The sequence below is a fragment of the Pseudopipra pipra genome, chromosome 4 (genome assembly GCF_036250125.1).
Source record: "Pseudopipra pipra isolate bDixPip1 chromosome 4, bDixPip1.hap1, whole genome shotgun sequence".
Taxonomy (NCBI): domain Eukaryota; kingdom Metazoa; phylum Chordata; class Aves; order Passeriformes; family Pipridae; genus Pseudopipra; species Pseudopipra pipra.
Genome location: NC_087552.1, coordinates 30,285,264 through 30,297,370, shown reverse-complemented (window position 1 = coordinate 30,297,370; position 12,107 = coordinate 30,285,264). Strand labels below are relative to the sequence as shown.

General features: G+C 44.8%; 1 long non-coding RNA gene across 1 annotated transcript; it reads right to left on the bottom strand.

Moving 5' to 3' along the window:
• Window positions 1-4,288: 4,288 nt before the first annotated feature.
• LOC135413848 (uncharacterized) lies at window positions 4,289-10,151 on the bottom strand. Its single transcript, XR_010430433.1, has 2 exons — window positions 10,028-10,151; window positions 4,289-4,483 (listed from the first exon to the last, which is right to left on the bottom strand). It is a non-coding gene; the product is annotated as an uncharacterized LOC135413848 (long non-coding RNA).
• Window positions 10,152-12,107: the final 1,956 nt, after the last annotated feature.

Below are 12,107 nucleotides of genomic sequence, written 5' to 3'. Positions count from 1 at the left end.
CGATGCCTGATTGGCCCTGTGAGAGCACAAGTCCCAGTGTACTCCCTTAATGTGGTGAGGAATCCATTTTGAGACTCTCAGACCCCCCTTCCCCATTGTTTCTTGACAGGAAGGCTCACACTGTTCCCGCAGCCAGCTTCAGGACAAAGCAGCAGGGGCGCAGTGAAGCCTGCTGAGCCCTGATGGGAAGCCCAGGAACAGCCCCTCCTTGCTGGGTCACATCCGCTGCCTGAATGCTACCCCTCCAGCAAGCATCTGCTTCCCTGTTTCAGTGCACTCCCACGCAGGAACATTTATCACGTGCAGGCAGCAACGCTGAGCCAAAATTAGAAAGAATCATTTCTGGTAGATTAGTAAATTAAGGGTGTCTTTTGCAGGACCTTCCCCTGTGCGTGTTAGGAGGTGTTTTGGATTCAATTTAGCCATGGCACATCAGTATCTCACCTTGTGCTTTGCCTGATGTTTTCCAGCTCTGCCTTTTCTATCTGTCTTTCAGACCCTTCAGCCACCTTCTTTCATTATTGTTACAGCCTAATCAACAACAATTTCGGTCCTTTTTCTTGAGGGGACAGCTCATGTACACACCTGATCTGGCTTGTGTAAATGAATATTCAAAGACAAAATGGAGTGGATACAGGGTAGCAACACACTGAGAGGACTCTGCTGACACTGAACACTGAGGCCATGGCATACACAGCTGGAGAGCATTAGCAGAGCCCATTCAGAGGTCTGCCTCTCTCAGGGCTGTTTTCTGTTCTTCTTTTTATTGGTGGTAAATTACTTTCCAAGCTCCCCTGTGAACTGAAGAGACATCATTTAATTTTAAAATGATAGATTGCTTCGATGCCTCTCACTGCCTCTCTTCTCCTTCCCAAAGGAGCAGAGTGGAAGCCCCAGTGACCACCACTTTGAAGGCTGTGTTGGCCTGCATTAAGGTATATCTTTATCAGGGGCAATCTCTCATTCCCTGAGTGGGCAGAGATCTTCCACTGCCTGGAGGTTATTCTCAATGCCATTTTTAATGCAGTCTGTGCTCAGCCAGTGTATGATAGCCATCAGCCTGAGTTCAAACACTGTAAATAACACTTCCTATCACCAGGCCTCATATCACCACAGAGGTCTCTCAAAAACTTTGGTCCCATCATGCTTCTTGTGACCCGTGGCCATCATCTTCTTCTCTTGTTGTAGCTTTGTCTTCAGCTCCCACAAAGCAGCTACCTGAAAAGCAGACAGTACCACCAGCTTCTGCATCCAATAGCACCCAAGAGGAAAACATGACACAAGCCTTGAGACCTCTCACAGTTCCTCCTGACTGTTTGGCCCTGTGCTGCCTCGGTGGCAGAGACCCTAGAGAGTCTGTAGCCTGCTCCCCAAAACACTGGATCCCAGAAACCTGTCCGCTCTTATGATGCAGATGGACTGCATCATAAGATGTCCGACCTTTGATGCAGATGGACTGGAATGTTGAGTCTTATAGCTGCCACCTCATTAGCCAGGGTGATGGAGGGTTTTTCACTTGATTTCGGCCATATCCTTCAAACTAAGTATTGTGAAGTCCATAGACAGAGCCAGGAGCTTCCAGCCAAGGAATCTTGCCCTCTACTTGATATACAGGAGGGAAGGATTGAACCCCTCTAGGAGTGACCTACCAGTAGTCAGTCCCCTCTTTCCAGAGTCATCTTCTGGCAAGAGAGTAATGGATATATTTTTCTTGGGTTACTTCAGGCTTTCTCCAAGCTAAGGCTGGGCTCTGGGACTGTGTCAGGCAATGCTTTTCACAGACAGGGCACGGAGGGACCTGAAAAAGCTCCGCCACTGATGGCAATCTCAACCGCATCCCAACTCTTTGGGCTCAGTGAACCCAGTGCTGGATTTTTTCCTCAACCTACTTCCTAGAAGTGTACACAACAGCATCACAGTGTATAGCGCAACTGCACTAATCTAGTTATGGAAAACATTTTGGCATGTACCCCTTGGTACCAGCTATGACCTCTTTATCACATTCTTATCAACCCACTCTTCCTAAAGTACAAGTCAGAAATAGACTGTGGCAGTGACTCAGAAAGGGAAAGAAGAGGAGGACTCATTCTGACTCGAATATCAAGGTGAGCCTCCAGAGGATGGCATGCGGGACTCTACAGCAACACTTGCAGCTCTCCATATCTCAGCTGCCAAAGTTACCTCCCAAAAATCTGCAGCATGCTGGAAATGCTGCTGCCTATCCCTCAGTAGAGAAGGTGATGCTCTGCCAACTCTGTAGTGTGACTCAAAGGCACTAGTTCTCCAGAAGGTCTTGACCATAGGCTGAAATCTGAGTAGCTTTATCTGGGCTGGTAAATAACATGGGCCAAGGTTCCCTGTCTGGCCTAGAGGGCAAGCAGCATAGCAGAGTTTACATTCATACAACTGAACTCTTTTCTCCGTCTATACATCCTGGGAGTATTCTCTGCCTATTGTTCCACCTGAACCATGGCCAGGCACTGCTGCAAGCTGGGACAGTCAGAGTCAAGACAGAGATGTGGATGGTCTCACAACTGAGCTCACAATACAGCTCCAAATAGGAAAGCCAAGATTATAAAGCACTTGTATTTAACCTCTTTCCTCAGTTGGTCTGACTCTTTTTAGCACTAATGGCCCAGCTAACAAGCATCTTGTCCTCCAACAACATCATTCCACTGTTCCACTTACTGAAGGCACAGCTGAATGTGAGGCTTTTCCTTGGGAAAGAGAAGATAATTTGCAAAAAGATAAACAGAGACATTTCCCTAGAAGGAGAGAGCAGACCTCTGTTACCAGAACCTAAGTGATTTCCCTTTACTCTTCCTTCCTGTTTTTCTCATGTTCTGTGCCTTTTCCCCTTTGTCCAGCAAAATAGCTCGGAGAATAATATCATATGGACTCTCTGAGTCTAGAAGTATATGTTAGATGACTGGATAAAATAAGGCAAAGCCTGGCCAAACATAGAGATGGACAATCCCAGGGAATGGTCCTATCCCACATCACCTCCACATCACCAGGAGCAGTGGGATCCCTTCCCAGCCTCCTCAACAAATCAGCAAATAATCAATTCACCAGGCTAGGGCAGGCTCACCTGCAGCAGAGCAAACAGGTCCCCAGAGGATAAAACTACATCCTCACCACCTCTTACAGGAGCACATTCCGTTTCTCATGCTTTCCTCACTACCTGAAACCTCTGACTGGTTGTGAATGGTCAGCAGAGATCAGTCTGTGGGTGAAGGAGCTGAGGAGTCCTCTGGCTCTTGGATACTCATCTCATCTGTTTAAATGTCAGAGGTTTTTTGCAAATTGGGGACCATGAATGAGGAAGTATCTGCCTCAGCCATCACTACCCTTCAGCAGAAGGCAGGAGAAAATTCCTTCTTTGAATTAGTTACAACAGTTCTGAGATTAGTTTTGTGTACGTGACCACCTGTAGTCCCTTCAGCCCCTCCCACTCCAGAAGTGCTCTGCCCAAAAGATTCAAAATCAAGATATTCTTTGCATCCCCCAAAACACAAAGATGTCTGTGACCTGAGCTGAGCAGAGGACTTATCTGCTTTCACACTCTATCCCAATGCCTGATATTTTACAGTGGGAGGTTTTGGCTTAAAAAAATGATAGCTTTGATCAAAGCAACCTCTAGATAGAGCTAGGAAAGCCTGACCCTGAGCTGACTTTCTTCTACCAAATGTCATATGGTGCTTCAAAGCAGAAAGGGTCCTGAAGATGTAAGAATTTTTTTAAATTCATCATTTTGCCTCACCTCCTTCTGGGAAACAGACAACTCATCTGAGCTGCAACTTCACAAACACATCAAGTCTGGGCCAGGCAGGCACCAAGGACATTGTTGCTCGAGTGAATAATGTATCCTAGAGATCAACTCCATCTTTTAGATGAAAATATCAAGGAAGTCTCTTTGCACCTTTCTGCATCTAGATCAGTGCAGCTCTCTCAGGGAAGAAAATAAAACTGCTGCCCAGGTCATTAGCGCTGTACAGAACCACAGCCAAAGGCCTTCCCAGCTGGCGGTCCACATCCATGCAGGCAATGTGCAGCCAGTGTAATTGCTCTCATGCTTGCTTTTCATGACTTTCCAGAAGCAAGCAGCATCTAACATATTCCAAAGGACAGATCCTCTGATTTAAAAAAGCCACCTGACCAGTATCATTGTTCTTTAATTTAAACAGTCCATTAGTGTCTGATCACAACAAATGGCTCAGTATTTTTAAGGCCCCACTGAGTAGCAGCAAAAAAACCCAACCCAACTTGAAATAGAGACACACCACTTTTCTCGGGAAATCAGAGAGATTCTTGAAGTTTATTTAATTCAGCAATTTTGGAGCCTTCTGGCAGTATTCCTGGTTACACTGGTGGTGGGTACAAGTGAACACAAGTGCATCTCTCTGATGTGTTTCTGACCTTGGTTATGCCAGGGTTAAGCCAGGTTTGTCCATTGCTCATCAGGAGGGGCTTCAAACTTGTGCTGTGAAGACAAGAGTTTCTTCTGAGAACCTTATCATCACAAAAGCAGCACACAACAAAATACGTCACCTTTCTGCAGTGTGCGTCTGTCACCTCTTCTTGTGACACCCCAGTTTTCAGCATGAGACAAGCCCCCATCAGGAATGTGTAATGATTCTGCAGTTCATTGAGATGGACACATACTTGCTTTTGTTACTGTTATCTGTGGGTTAACCACAGCTGACCCTTAACATTTTTTCCTGTGCACAAAGGACTTTCAGCTTCCGCAGTCTGAAATTGTGGCAAAAAGATTTGTTGCTAAACAGAAACTAAGCCAGTCACAAGGCTCTCAGTGCCCGAGAGAGCACACCACTCCTTCTCCTTACTCTCCAGCCGGGGTGGCTTATAATTAGCACAGTCCAATTAATAAAGCAGTGTCAGCTTACAGTCAGGCTTCTGGAAATTATTCATGGGCAGGAGCAAACACATTTTATGTAAACTTGTGTCGTAGTCTGGCAGGTTACCCCTGGGAATTTCTTGGTTGGAGCTACAGTTTCAGCTGGCACTCTGCTCCAAGCAGCACAATGTTCATCAGCCTTGTGTCAGCGTGCTGAGAAGGTGCTCAGTCCCTCTCTCATTGCTGCAGGAGTGCAGCTTGGTTTTGCTTTGGGATGGACAAATTTTATCCTGTGATGAATACTTTTGCCCTTCTCAGTGCAGATCTGCTGCCTTCCTACTTTCTATTATTTCCCTCAAAGTTTGGTGAGGCAAGAGAGCAAAGAGCAGAGAGGATCACACGACTAACTGCTCTTCCTTCATTCAGTCTGATGTTAAATTCCACTTATCCCATGCCAATTCTCATTTCAGCAGACCAACACAGAAGTCATGCATTTGGCACCTAGCAGGATGCTTAAAAGAGAGGTAGAAGTGGAAAGAAATAAAAACCTTTTTACTAGGTGTCTAGGAGTCACAACTGCAAGGGCTGTCACTCAAGACAGCATGGGAAGGAGGGTTGAAGACCCTCTGTAGTTGCCTCCCACAGTCTGGTGTAAGACTTACTTCAGGATGGTTACTTTACCCAGGGAAGCATGTCTTCCTCAGTCATTCGAGGAACTGGCCATCACTCAGGCCTGACCCAGAGGCAAGAGAACAGACTCCAGGGCAACACATTGGCTAGGGGAGGAACCAAACCCTTGCCTAGTTCATGTCTCTCCCAAGGTTTAGACAGCAGCTGAGCAGGATGAAGATATGCCTGATGGCATTTTTTGGTGCCCAGGGAGATCACATTGCCTGTGATCTTCTAACTTTCCTCTTTACTTGCTTACCAGATGAAAGACACCGTAAGAAGAAGCAAGGGAAGGTAATCAAAGTGCTGAGCTGCCACAGTAAAAGGGGCCATGCCTCAGGGAAGCACCTTCCCGACCTCTCATGTCTAAGGAATATCCCTGAGACCTATTCATTTGCTTTTTACATCATCCCTTTCTGGCTGAAATCTTGAGTCGTCACCTGGAAAAGACTTCCTGGAGTAGGTGAGAAAAGACTTCCTGGGTCACTGGGAAACACCTGGGGAGAGTGAAGCTGCCAGCTGGCATGGCTTGTGAAGATTGTCCTGGCTAAGGCCCTGGCATTTTGTTCCTCTTCCTGACACAGGACTTGATATATGTGCAATGTTGAACCATCACGGACCACCAGCATGACCTGATACATGTAGAAGGATGCATGTCCCTGCTCATCCCAGACACCTGACAGAAAATTGCACATGGAAGGACCAAAGGTCTTATTTGCTTTGGAAAAGCTGGTTAATCCTGTTTGTTTTTTGTGAATCTCCTTACCAGAGGAAAAGCCTAAAATGAATTAACTAAAAGAAATCAAAGGCTGAAATGTCTTATATCTTCAGGTACCCATAATGCAAGCTGGAAGGTGTATTTAAATTTTTGAATGTATCAGAAAGGGAAAAGCCATAGGGCTGATATCAGTAAAGGCAATAAATCTATCCTAGAAAAGACAACAAATTTAATCTGGTTCTAAAATTTCTGATTAGCTTTTCTCCTTATGAATACTTTGATTATTTGAACCTTGCTCTTTTATTTAATGATCATATAATGCAATCAATACTCATTTCAACGTTGCCATCGAGAGCGTCTTTTCATTTGCTTTTACAAGCAGAAAGCTGATGTCTGCTCTAATCGAAAGATGCACTCCAGGCATGTGAAATACAGTACCACAATGTGCATTACAAGGATCAATGATAAATTCCATGAGCTCTGAATCCCCAGGAGGGATTTATTACTGAGGTAAAAGGAACAAATGGTTATAGAAAGAGATGGTTTGTTTTTTCTTGCTGATTTATGCAAAAGCTCTGTTCCGGCAGTCATTTAAATAAGAGTGTTAATGAAAGAATACAGTGTCACATGTATTCATTTAGAGAAAAACTGTGCAGCTTATAGAAGAAAGGATGCTAACAATGCTGTCTTTGTCATTTGGCCCAGTTTGTTGCTTCCACCAGAAAAAAACCCCAAAGTTGGATTGTTAAATGTGGAGGGAAATGGGAGGAGCAATATCTTCTAAAGAAAAATGCCATGAAGGAAAAAAGAAAGTATAAAAGATATTTTAAAAGCAAAGAAAAAAGAATGGATTCAAAGTTACTCAAACTTCTATCTCATCAAGGCATTTTCCATTTTGTTGTCTCTTCTTTAAGACCTTTTCATTTTCATTCCAATCAAGTTACAAGAAAAGAACAAAGATTCTCTAAAACATGGAGAATCATCGCCTGATTTCCTCCTCTTGTCATTGCTGTTCTCAGTATGGCTTAAACAAGAGCACTGATACATTTAGTTAAGACCTCTACAGCTTTTAATCCAACTATGGACTCCCAGAAGAAATCCAATCTCTTCCTCAGCTGCCTTGCATATGCGGTCTGTATTTTAAGGCAGTACTGGTTGTTGGATGTGTCTGCCTGGATTACAACAAACAGACAGGTTAGCTAACACATCATGACCACAAACGCAGCAGGATATTAACATCTTGAAGAGATCAGACCTACTTGTAACTTTGACTGGGGAATGTCAAAAATCCATTTTTATTAGGCTCCATAGGAGAACTGTCACATGTGGTCGGGGAAATTAGCATATAACTCCTGCTCCATCTCTCCTTGAGTCTTCATGTGCCTTTCTGAGCCAACCTGGCTATATTTTTGCAATGTACCTGATCATTTTCTAAATACTGGACTGAACATTCACCTAGAAAGCCATTCCTGGCTCCCTGCCATCATTCTGCAGTAATGAACCTTTGCAAAGGAAGTTGCCTCAGCCCCTCAGGCTGAGTTCTCTCCTGGAGTAAATTCTGCCTGTCTCTTAGATGACATCAATCATTCAAAGCCTTGTCCTGCTCTGAGCATCTGCTTCCCATTCTCTTCCTTAGTTTCCTGCTGATTAATTGATGAAATTGCTAAGTGTGGTTGCCCGGGAAACCGCCATTTCCTTAAGCATTTTTGGCCCCCTTTATGGCAGAAAGCAGGAAATCTTCACAGGAACCCTGAAGGGACAGAAAGGTTGAACAGGATCAACCTTTAACCAGGACAACAGAGGCTAAGACACCAAAATAAATCCTAGCTGTTCCCAGGCTGCCATGGTGTCTAAGGGTAGAGAGCACAAGAAGAGGAAGGACCATGTGCTTTTCCTGTCATACTCGATTATCTAATCAACAAATATGCCATTCTCTGGACAGTTTTCCATCAGACAACATCTACAATGGCCCTCAAACTCTTATCCTTGACATCATACAGGTAGCATGAACGTTGGTGCAGGGCAGAAGTGGGCAACCTTGCACTACCACTGCTCGCCCTCTTCTGCTCCCGCTGTCCAGCACTTAAACTCACTGGCTGCACAACCACGATGCTCTGGGGCAGCTTGTGACCAGAACCTAAACAGGGAAAGGCAAAGAGATGCAGCTGATGTGAGCTCAACAGCATGGCAACTTCTCTGGAAGCCCATGGCAATGCTTTCTCTTCAAAACAAACCCCAGGGCCAGCACAGTAATGGTTTGCAAAGAGGAGCTGGGGAAAGAGACAATGGTGATATTAAAAGCCATCTTCACCTGCAAAGCTAGGAAAGAGGCCCTGGAGAGCCTGAGCCTCAGGTCTGTGGTGTTTTTCTCCCTCTCCAATGCCCAAACATCATCCTTACTGCAAGTCTTCTGTATTCAGAGGACTTTGCAGAGTGAGTCAAATTCTGTCTCACCAGGTTGCCAGAGGACCTGTCTCATCCAACCTTTGCAAAGGCACCAGGCATGTCTACCCCTTGCCGTAGAATGGGCATGGGACTTACTGACATGATGAGACAACGAACAACATGGGGGCTCTACGATAAAACTTGATTGATGGGCAACACTCATTACAAGACAGCAAGCGACACAAGACAATGAAGGCAACTGTCTCATGGCAGAATTTCATAGCTCATGAGAAGCCTGGTGGACCAAAGCATTGGCTTCATTCCTGCATGAGACAGGAAACAGTGTCAGGAAAACCCTAGAGCAGGTGCAAGCTGGGGACTCTCCTTTGACATGAAAGGGAGCAACTTTGATTTCACTCTGTTCGTCTCACTGCTACTATTCAAATCTGTTAGTTCCAGTGCTTTTCTGTCATCATTCTTTTTCAGAAGTGTTTGCTGATCACTGAAAGAGCTCATGATATGCTGCTTTCTTAGGCTGACTCTCTCTGCTTTTATTTGGCTAAAGGAGAGAGCAAACAACATCCTGGCAGGCCAGAGATGCTTATGGTCCCACCAGCTTTCACTCATAGCAGCAGAATAATCCTTAAAAATGGGACTTAAATTCTACTTGATGTTGAAAAGCAAGTGCTACAGCCACTGGAGGATGATGAGAGATGACACAATATGGCAAAAGTACTGAATTTTTGTATTAGTAGACATATTGCAAATCACAGAATCACAGAATCGGTCAGGTTGGAAGGGACCACAGTGGGTCATCTGGTCCAAGCTCCCTGCTCCAGTGGGCTCATCCTAGAGCACATAGCACAGGATTGTGTCCAGATGGTTTTGAATATCTCCAGTGAGGACTATCTTGAGTATCTGCACAACCTCTATGGCCAACCTGTTACTGTGTGCAGTCACTCACACAGTAAAGAAGTTCTTCTTCATATTAGGGAGGAACTTCCTGTGCATCAGTTTCTGCCCGTTGCCTCTTGTCTATTGCTCAGCAGACAAGAAGAGCTTGGTTCCATCCTCTTGGATGTCCTTCAACAAATTCTCTTTCTCAAGCAGGCACACAGTGTGTTACATGTTCTGTTCCAATCACAGGAGACCATTGGATAGGTCCCAGCAGGCACAAGCACTGATAATGAACCTGCTTTCTGACCTGTCACAGCTGTGTTTGGGAGGTGGCTTGTATCTGGGGCAAATTCAACTATTCCAGCTCTCAGTAGCAGCTAAAATCAGTGGAGGGAGGCCTTATTCCTCTTTCAAGGGAAGTTAAATTGAGTAGCCTGGTCTATGCAGAGGAAGTCCTGGCTTGGGAACCAGGAGTTCAAATTTCTAGCTTTCCCACTCACCTTGGTAGTATTGGTCTTTTTTTCCAGTCTCTTCTCTGGCCAAATAATCTTTAGGCAAGGACTGCTTCCCACTCTGCATATTTACTGCCCCAGCACTCTGAACACCAAGCCCCTGGAACTTACTGTAAACTGAAAACAAACAGAAAAATATGGGCTGGAACTCCCCTAATGCCCAGAGACAGTGGGTGCCCAACCGAGGGGCAGAGGCTTGCTGAAGAAAAGAAGAATCCGCCTAGTTTACAGGAAGAAATCTATGAGAATGTTTTAATGAGGATTTCAGGAGATATGGATTGTTTCCTGGGCAATGGCTAATGACAGCTAATAGGGATCACAGAAACAATTTGCCATCACCTTCTTGTTTTCTGTGGCCTGTAATCAGTGTTCAGCTGTTATTTTCATCCTCCTAAATAATATAATGGAAAACTGTATTCACATTTCCACTCATTTATTTTACCAGGGATGTCATCATTCCTGTTTTGGTTTTTTTTCTATTAACATAGAAATGCATTGCTCAGTTCTCATAGCTTCAGTTCTCAACTAATGTAAAGAGGCAGAATCCAGTAAAAAGTTTATTAGCCAACCCCTCTGGAGGATCAATTTAGCACAGTTATGCATGATAAAGCTTTACTTCTTTTATTTTTCCTTAAATAAAAAAGATAGGAAAGGGAGTTGTTTTAAATTTATGAGCTGATGCGACAGTGAGTAATGGTGAATCACTGTTTAATATTTTAGTCAACCATCTGCAAGGTGAGCTGTACTCCCATTTCATATTGCTACAGCTAAGAGGTCACCTCAAGTTTCATGAATAGAATCAGTCTTGCATGAACCCCAAAAAGCTGTATTCAGCACCAAAAACAATCATCGTCTGTCCAGAGTCTCAAACACAGCCTCTGAACACAGGAGAAAACAAGCACAACTATAAGCCAAGGTGGTGGGTGAATAACACACTGAGTAAAAAATGCAGCAATGGCTTTTTTGTTAGTTCTCAGTTATTCTGCAGGCAGTGTTACAGGGAAGAGCAGCTTTCTGGCTGTGGAATGAAGGACAGGGGTTGTCACTGTCTATGTGCTAGCTTGCAATTGTCTTGTCTTCTTGTGCTTCCAACACCATTCCTAGCACTCCAGAGGCACTAAACCTCAGGGCAGCTTGGCATTTTCCATCTAGTTTCCCAGAGGAAGCACACACAAGCTTCTCTCTTCTGATGCTTCTTTCTCCAGCCCAGTGATATATGGAGATTGTCTCTGTGTCTCAGTGTCACAGCTACCCCAGGAGAAAGCACAGCAGTGCTTGCAAGGGAGGAGGATGCAGCCTTGTCCTGTGCAAAGGAAGTTTGTCAGCAGTCTGGCACCTGCAGATCCACACTATCAGGGAATACCCACACTGTGTGGGTCAATCACCTGCCACACCTGCAGGGACAGCATTGGAGCAGAGAAGCTGCAGAGCCAGATGAATCGCTTCCATGGGACATCTCCCGGTGGGAACAACCCTAAGACCCTGAAATACCAGGTGGCTCAAGAAAGCTTCTCTTAGACCTGCTGTTTCCAAATTTCCCCTTCCTCCTGCTCCCTGTGCTGAAAACCTTATCAACCTCTTGGTCTTAGCTGCTTTCAGAATGGCATGGTCTCTCCAGACTGTGTACTTAACTATGTCTCACCCATCTCTTGTACTCAGCCCCTCTGCTGCCACTGACAAGAGCTGTCTCTCTAGCATGTACTACCAGGTAAAAACAGCTCTAGGTCCAGCCTCTCATCCTGCCCTTCTCCAAGGACATCTCCAAGTTCCTCTCCTTGATTAATTCATGTTAAGACTGACTAATTTCATACCTTCCATTTCTGTAGCTGCTTTACAGTGGGGAAAAATGCAATTTCCTCTCGCTTGTCAAGTGTCACAAGAGTTTGTGAACCATGACAATGTACATTGCTACTCTGTGCATGCCCCACCCCCACCAAAATCTAATGGAATATGAATAGTAGTTATGCAATAAATGTGAGTTATTAAATTACTACAGAAAGCCAGTGCTACAAAGAAGGGTACTGAGAACCTATGTGAGCCTGCAGAAATACAGCTCTTTGTACAGCGT